Genomic DNA, 9,701 nt, shown 5'->3' on the forward strand with positions numbered 1-9,701 from the left:
AACAGCAGGGCCTAGACATCAAAGGTCCATATACATAGAAATCCACAAAGGAAGATCTGTCAAACAGAAAAAAACAAACATAAACACTATCAATCTTTAACAAACTAAATAAACAATATAAAAACACAAATAAAACACCTGTCACAGCGCAAATCTTGCGGCGTTGTGACCACTCAAAACACAATCCTCCATAATTACACAAAAGACTATAACCAACCTAACCATCTAATACAAACATACATCTGCCATAGTCCAAAAGTGGACTAGACATGTGGCGCAATAGAGTAAACTAAAAACACTGCATGATACAGCTCGTTGCTAGCACTGCAAACACGGCATCACCAACTTGCATACTATCGTATACCACCCACGCGCTCACCGTCTTGCATCGGGAGGGGTTCTCTCCACAATATAAAATAGGCCGTATAAAATGAGAAACAAAACATCCTTATACAAAACTCTTACAGCACCTAAAATACCATGCTCATACCTCGCTATGGCGCTTCAGGGTCACAACACCGGAAGGAGACGGAAAGGGATCAAACGTTAGGAAGTCATGCCACCTGCCGACCTTTGCACCATTTATAGAGCAAAATAAACGGTAACACTTTAGATTACAGCCCGGAAAGTACTGCGTAATTACAACAAATTTACAGCGTAACTTTCAATAATTATAGTGTAACTATACAGTAAATATGTGTAAGTATAGGGGAACAATATGTGAAGTATTGGGAATAAAGGGGTAACAACCAGGAAAATAACAAATTATTCATACTTTTAATATTTTATAACTAAGGGGTACTTATGACATAACTAAGGGGTAAGTATGACATTACGGGCCGTAAATTAAAGTGGAGCTTGTTACCCTCTTATTTCATGTAGTTACAGGGTAAGTAATTAATAAAAATAAATAAATAAATAAAAACGCAAACCATCATATCACTTGGAAAACTTTATTTGAAAAACAACTTATTTCAAAACAGATTTAAAGTTACAAAACTTCTTATTTGTTTCTCTTGCTTGACTTCCTCCTCCTCTTGTTCCTCTTCTTCTTTCTTTCCACTGATGAATCTTAAGAGGGAATCCCATTTACTTTTCTGTATTTAAAAATTACAGAACACCCGGAAATGTGCTCACCGTTTACTCATCTTTTACCCTCATGCCATCTGAGATGTATGCGACTTTCCTTCTTAAGATGAACACAAAAAGGATTTTAGGAAAAAAATAAATCATCTGGGAACGCTTTATAATGCAAGCTCACGTGTTCCTAAAAGTCGAAGCATCAAACAGCACAAACAGCATTAACTACAGTAATCCATACGACCCCAATGGATGAATCGATGTCTTCTGAAGTGAAACGATATGTATTTGTAAGAAAAATACCAAATATTTGAATATTTTTAAAACTTTCGACCAGCTGTCTCCTGCGCGTGCATGCGAGGGTTGAGAGTTCATGCTTGACGTAACTTGAAGCGTGACGTATGCGTGCCGAGAAACTCACGCAGATGTTGGATGCCGTCAGTTTTTTTTAAAATTATTATTATTTTAGTAATGCTCACAACAAAATACACAGAATAACAGATAATGAGAATGAGAAACAAACAAGACAGAATAAAGAGACGGCAGTTCTCGCGCGAGTTTCACACGAATCTCCCGCGAGAACGTCATGAAAGCTTCACGCTGCTTCATCGAACCGTATATCGAACGCGAAGTCGACTCTCATGCAGGCGCTGGTGACAGCTGGTCAGAAGCGAAAAGATGAATAGCCTAAACCATGAGAAAATTTTGTGGTGTACTGTATTTTCTTATAGTACAGAATAGCAATGGGATTCCTTCTTAAGATTCATCAGCTGAGAAACAAGAGCAGGTGGAAGCCAAGCGAGAAACAACAACAACCAAAAAAACGGACAAAACTTGTTACTTTCTGTCAGGATTATTATTATTATAGATCCATTATAAATGTATAAGTATGAAGTCTGAGAAGCTATTCAATAAGAAATAAAGACAAGCAAACAATTCAGTCAAACGTACAGCGCACCAAGTACAACGTTAAAGTTAAATAAAAATATTGTCATATAGCGCCAATGCGCTTCGGGCGATCCGAGTTCGAGTCCCGAACTTAGTCTAGTCCAGAGTTTAATAAGCTGATTTCCTGGAGGAAGAAAACTCATGTATTGATATACACTGTGTGTGTGTGTGTGTGTGTGTGTGTGTATTCACTTTATTTTACATATATAACAATTTATTTTGATTTTACACCATTGTTTCTGGTTCAAATGTGATTTCTTCATGTTAAATTGACTTGAACTAGAACTCACTTGATGTTTTCATTTTGAAATAACATGTTTCAGTCAAATAACATGTTTCAGTCACTTCCCATCATGCTGACTGAAAAAGCTCAAGTTTTTTTAACAAACGTAAGACTCACCGAGCAACTGAAGGCGTATAAACGATTAAATACGATTGACCTTTGTTTTCTTGCTTTGATGTAAAGCGACGGTCTTCTTCCGTTCCTCATTTACAGCTTTTGAGGATGCCTTTCCTCACAAGAACTGTGATGTGCTCTCAGTTTCTGGAGGCGATTTAAGTGACGGCTTTGAGCCATACCAAAGTTTTTTAGGAAGCACAGAGATGAGGAAGATCAGGGGAGGTTTGGTCGAAGCTCCAGCCGTCTGGAGAAGATCTTGTGCTCCTTAGGCCATTTGTGTCTGGCCAAACGTCAAAGCAGTTTTCTGATCATCAACCTATATATACATTTATATAAAATTGCATAATTATGTAAAAAAGTTTATATTTTACATGTATTAATACATTTGTGCATTTATATATACATATGAATATACAAAATACACATTATGTACACACACTTTAAATGTGGATGTGATTAATTGGGATTAATCTATTTAACAGTCCAATAAACACACACACTATCAACATCTTACTGCTCTTATTTACGTTCATACACTGTAATCACAGCAGTCAAAGGCTGTCCTACTTTAGCACTGATCACATTCCAATACCTTTCAGAAAAACGTTTCTGACATTTATATTTCTGTAATATTTTATATCATATAGTTGTGAGCTGACACATAAACTAAAATAACTATATAAAATAACACAGACCAACATCAACTGACATGCCAAACCAGTAAAATGTGGCACAGATGAGGGCACGTGCTTTGTCAGTTCCTGTGTGCCCACCCGTTGGTGCAGTTCTTCGATGACCTCTCTGGTTCTGATGACTCTTCTGTTTTCATAAAAAGGTCTCCATCTAGATTAAAGTAAACATGTAGTCATAAATGACACATTAAAAGGACATTGCTATAACAAGAAATCAAGATGACAACAGATGAAAAATAAAATAAACATGATTGAAATTTTAATTTAAAATAACGCTTTACCTTTTAGAGTGATTTCAAGTGCACATCTCTGAAGATTCAGCTTTTTGGACTGATCATAAGCCTCAGGGTATGATCCCACTGAAAGAAAATGATAAAATGTGTCCCACTTATCTTCTATAGCTGTTAAAAATGCAAGAAAAAAAGCACAAATAAACAGATACATATTATACACAACAGTTCTGTCTGGTTCTCGAATCTGATTGGCTGGTTTCAGTAATAACAGCACTCCTACCTTTTCACCATTTGTATCACTCCACTTAAAGTGAAAGTGACCTTCATGGTGGCCAATCAAATCCACCGTAATTTTTACAAATACTAGTTGTACCACAAACTGTAGTTTTAATAGTTTTTTAAACGAGAATGTAGTTGTTTAGACCTGAAATATGTGACTCATATTTAAAAACAGCGTCTATTTTACAATTTGTTTAGTCGTTGTCGGAGATGTGAGCTCCAGGGCGTCAGCGGACGTTCAGTGCTCGTGTACCCGCTGAGAACAGCTTCATCTCGGCCAGTGCTTCAGGGATTTACCACTGGCTCTTAAATTGAATTATGTCTCATGTTTAACCACTATGAGTACATTAAACAGGCAATCTTTGTGGTCTTATTAATCTATTATTTGTTCAAGAGCAAGTCGAATGTTAAATATGATAATAATTAACTCACAACCTTTATATAGCATAGCATATTGCCTACAACTAGACGGGACACATCAGATGAAGACTCTTCTCCGCTCTTCAAATACGTAAAACATTACACTTTATAGACAGTGTTTTTTGAGTGAAGAAAACGCTTTACAATTTTTATCAAACAACAAATCTTTATTTACCTGTGCATTGCGTAGACGAGATGACCAAACTGCGTGCGGCACTTCATTCACAAGGTGAGGTGGATTTATGAGGTTTGACTGACAGTTTGAGGATACTATGGAGTTACGAGGTTTCATCGCAAGGCAATTTTATTTGTATAGCACATTTCATACACAATGGAAATTCAAAGTGCTTTACATAAAGAATAAAAATAGAACATAAGAAATAGAAATAACAGTAAAAACAGAGAATTTTATTATCTAGATGGAAGAGCTGGGAAGTTTCAGGGAGTTTTTTTTTTTTTTTGTCACAAGCTCTTTAAAATCCTTTTCATTCGTTAAACATGACCGTTTTTTCTCATAGAATACTAAATCCAACGGCCATCTTGTTCGTTGGTGTTTGTCGGTGTGGTGTGAATTGGCCTGTAGCCGCGCGATATGGTTGTATATCTGGTTCGTCCGCAGGCACGAGGCCGCAGGTCATCACAGCCTGCTGATATATTTGAAACAAATCAGCAAAAACTATTGTATTAAGTGACTTACATCTTAATATTATTATTTCCAAACAAAGCCACAGCAGAGCATTTGTGCGTCTCCGAGCAACACAGTAGTGTTTCTTTTCTGAAAAAAATCAGTTTAAGCAAATTACCGATTTAATGACCTATTAGTAAAGACAGTCACACTTGCTTTGGTTTTAAATCAATGTTTCAACGAGTCGCTCATTTAAGACAGTGTTTTGCCATCACCTACAGGTGCTTTTTGCTTTGAATGTAAATGTATTGCATTTTGTCCAACATTTCTAGATTCAAAATATCATCTTAAAAACATTAATCTTATAACATTCTTTATGCAATTATAATTTAACATTGTGAGATGAAACATTTATAAATGCATTTACATTTCAGTTTCAGAGGTGAAGAAACGCATACTTCATTACGTACCCAGTACAGCCGACTACTTCAGCCCAAGTGAGAACAGCTACAGCAAAGCAGATCTGGCTGCTTAAAGATATATGGAGTTCTTAAGGAAACACATGACGTCACGCCACACAGAGACCAGTGTAAGTATTCACTTTTGTTCTATAGGCAATGAGTTGTGAGACTGTAGTACACAACTGTGAACATGAACATGATGTAGAAAATAGTTAGTGCACACTTTCCTGTACGATTACATTTCTAAATGAGGACTGACAAATTCAGATCCTGGAGTGCCACAGTTCAGCAGAATAAAGCTCCACTCAAACACATATGAATCAGCGCAAAGATTCGACTGAGAAAGCTCTGGCGCCACATAATTAAGGCATGTATGCCATCAAATTTCCATGTCTCAAGTTTCTTAACAGCTATTTATTAGCCAAACTCTTATTATATCACATTAAGTCACTTGTACTTTCACAAATTTTAAATTTTTTTCATGTATTCTTACTGTTAATTCAAACACAGTGCGATTTACTATCATTGTATTCCAAATGTCAATAAAATGTCTGCAAAGGGCCCTTTTGAATGGAGAAATATGACAACAATGTTGAAAAGCTGATTCAAAATTATGTAAAAAAAAAAAAAGAAAAAAAGATGTTCTCTTTTAAAATCTTGTGTATTTCTAAAGATCTTGTGTACACTTATGTATACTCAAAATTGTTATTTTTACTGCACTACACCAAATTAAATTAAAACTGACAAAATCTATAACTGTTACATAAAGCAGGGCTCGACATTAAGCCTTGTCATGTGCTCGTCCTTTGGTCTTTGGTCATTCACTTGTCCAAGTAAAAAAAACAAAAACTTACATTTCCAGAATGAAAAAAAAAAAAAAGGATTGTAATTGTGCAAATGTAATTTATCCTCTTCAGCGTTCTTTTAGATTTTACTTGTTTTTAATCATGCTATTTTTCCTTTAAAATAATTCATAGCTCTGCATAAAGTCAATGCAGCTTAAATATGAAGTTGTGATTATTTATAAATCATGATTAATAATCATTATCATTCATTGTCTTTCTGTCATGATCTCTTTTCATCCTTTTTGTTTAAAGTTGCCAGAAAAGTAGATTTAATTCACATTTATTTGAATAGTGTTTTTCACAATACATATAATTTCAAAGCAGCTTTACAGAGAATGCTTGTCAACATAATTTATTGTCCAGTATATGTGGTTTCAGAAATGTACATATATAATCATGCAGTTAGCTAACAATGTAATAATTTATGCAATTTAAGTTACATACTGTATGTAATTTTAAGCATGCTTTTCATCAAACATGCTTCTTTACTCTGTCTCTTCCTTACCTTTTAGACAATCTTCTTTCAGTAGCATTTTTAATTTAAGTAAAGCCCCAGATATCATACGAACAAACCTGTTGCCACAGAGTGTAGGGTTAATGATAGATCTGGCAATTTACCGGTATGAGGAAAAGTAACATTACCAGTAAATTGAACAAAGAATGAAGATTAGCGGTATTAGCAGATACATCACAAGATGGTGCTGACATTAGAAGTCTGTATTGAGCCAATCATAAAGCTGTGTCGGAGCTCCATGATGATGTGTCCATTGAGCATTAGCAAGTTTGAACTGCAATCTGCTGCCATTTTAGTTGAGTTGAGGTCAGGAGAAAAGGAGAAGAATGTTTGAAGAAAGAAGTGAATGTGGAGAGCTGGACACTAATGAATTCTTGTTTGCTAAAGTCACTGCAGAGGCCAGGACTGTGAATGTGAATGTGGAGCTCAAAATCCAGAGATTCTCAGATAAGCTCATAGGCACAAACATGTAGGACAAATACTAAACCTCACAATTATTGAATTGGATCAGGTTAATGTCTCATGTTCTAAATTTCTCTTTTACTTCAAGATGAGATCAGCATGATGGATTCTGATGAAAGGATCCTGAGGATGATGCTCCTGCTGGAGTCATTCAGAGGGGAATTACACAAGAGAAGAATTAAGAAAGCCAGGATAACAGAAAAAACGCAGCTTGACCTAGTTTAATCAGCGCATCCTGGCTTAGTCTGTTGCACGTTTTCTGAGTCAGGGTGAGTATGTGCAGCTATGTCAAGCCAGGTTTAGATAGTTAGGATAAGTCCATTCGTCACTCTCTCCGGCCTTTCTAACAGACAACCATTTTCTTGTTTCTGCTTATTTCATTTCAATTTGAAAGGCAAAATGAAAACAAACACTAACCCACTTGATACACATTTACACTTTTTTGCAGTCACTAGGACACATTTCTCAACACTTAATTCACTTTTTCAGAACTCTTCACACAGTTCTCCTAACCAACTCTCATCTTAACAGAGAAGATACAGGTTTACTCTTAACCAACTCTCATCTTAACACTGCGGTTACAGTTTTTTAAATGTTACACAGTTCCTGAAACTATGGCTCCATTTCTCAAATCTCTAAACCACAAAACACACGCACAACATGCAAAACATCACATATATCTTGCAAAAGCAAACACTTCTAAAAATGCTATTATAAGACAGTAGACACTTTTCACATCAGTGTTAGTTTTTCTTGTTCAGAGAGCAGTGGCGTGGTCAGGAGTTTGTCACTGACAAAAACACTGTGTATAAATGATCCACAGTTTAGCTCACATAGACTGATGTTGTGATCACTGTGTGAAGAGTGAACATAGATAACATAACAAATGTTTAAACTTAGAAATGTTACAATTTTATCCACTAAATGAGCTCTTTTCAAATTTGATGCCTGCTACAGGTCTCAAGAAACCACTCTCGGTAAACACAATCCGCCGTGCCATTTGCAGATGCCAACTAAACCACTGTCGGTAAACACAATCCGCCGTGCCATCTGCAGATGCCAACTAAACCACTGTCAGTAAACACAATCCGCCGTGCCATCTGCAGATGCCAACTAAAGCTCTATCATGCACAAAGGAAGCCACATGTGAACATGGTCCAGAAGCCCCGTTGTGTCCTGTGGGCTGAGGCTCAGCGTTCAGCTCAAAAGCCAGCATCTCTGATGGTATGGGGGTGCATAAGTGCATACACTATGGGCAGCTTGTATGTGAATGCTGAAAGGTTTTGGAGCAACATGTGCTCCCCTCCAGATGACATCTATTTCAGGGAAGGCCTTGTGTATTTCAGCAAAACCACATACTGCAGCTATTACAACACCATGGCTTCATCATGGAAGAGTCCGGGTGCTGAATTGGCCTGCCTGCAGTCCAGATCTTTCACATATGGAGACCATTTGGTGCATCATTAAACGAAAGACGACCACAAACTCTTCAAAAGCTGGAAACCTATATCAGGCAAGAATGGGATCATATTCCAACAACAAAACTCCAGAAACTCATAACCTTGATGCCCAGACGTCTTCACACTGTTTTGAAAAGAAAAGGAGATGTTACACCATGATAAACATGCCCCCATCCCAACTATTGTGAGACCTGTAGCAGGCATCAAATTTGACATGAGCTCATTTTGTGCATAAAATTCGACACGCATAAAATCAGTTTAAACATTTATATTATCGATGTTCTATTGTGAATAAAATATTGGCTTATGTGATCTGAAAGTCTTTCAGTTTTCATTTTATTAAAATTTAAAAAACCTGTATCAAAAAACTTGAAAAAACAACTAAAAAATTCAGTTTAGTGAGAACACACATTTCAGAGAAGAGTTAGTGTGTTTGCTGACGTCTGACTGTCACTGACACTTGAAAAGCAGTTTCACTTCCTTTATTTCACATAAAGTGACCAATTTTTTAGAACCGCTGTTCAACACGACAGTTCAGAAGAGAAGAAAAGTCTTCAAATATTGAGGTGAGTGTTTCATCTTTCTTTTGTTGTTTTCATCTATTTTTCAAAAACAGAGTCCATAAATGCATACAATATTTTCACTTTTGAATGCAGATCTGTGAAATGTGAGATGGGAAAAGTAGGGCTGAATAATAATGATTTATAATTAACTGACACATAATTTGTGCTTTCACACATGTGCTGAAAACTACAGAGCTCCGCACATGACATGCAGGAAAAAAATAGTAGGCTAAATCGTGCGCACGATTTATAAACCGAGGGAAAAACTATGTAAAGTGTGCATCATGTGCGGGGCTCCATAGAATATATGTATATACTACCGTTTGGGATCGGCAAGATTTTTAACATTAAGATTTGTCTGCTCAACAAGATTGCATTTATTTAATTAAAAATACAGTAAAAACAGTAATATTTGAAATATTATTACAATGTAAAATAACTGTTTTCTATTGAAATACAATATAAAATGTAATTTATTCATGTGATCATTTTCAGCGTCATTACTCCAGTCTTCAGTGTCACATGATCCTTCAGAAATCATTCTGATATGATGATTTGCTGCTCAGGAAACATTTCTGATTATTATCATTGTTTTATTTATTGTTTTTTTATTATTATTATTATTATTATCAATGTTGAAAACCGTCTCAGGTTACTGTTACAGAGCCCCATGTTTGTCTTCCCCTGTGACCTAGTTTCCCCATTCTGTTGATTAGTTC

Source organism: Chanodichthys erythropterus, chromosome 18 (assembly GCF_024489055.1).
Source record: "Chanodichthys erythropterus isolate Z2021 chromosome 18, ASM2448905v1, whole genome shotgun sequence".
NCBI lineage: Eukaryota > Metazoa > Chordata > Actinopteri > Cypriniformes > Xenocyprididae > Chanodichthys > Chanodichthys erythropterus.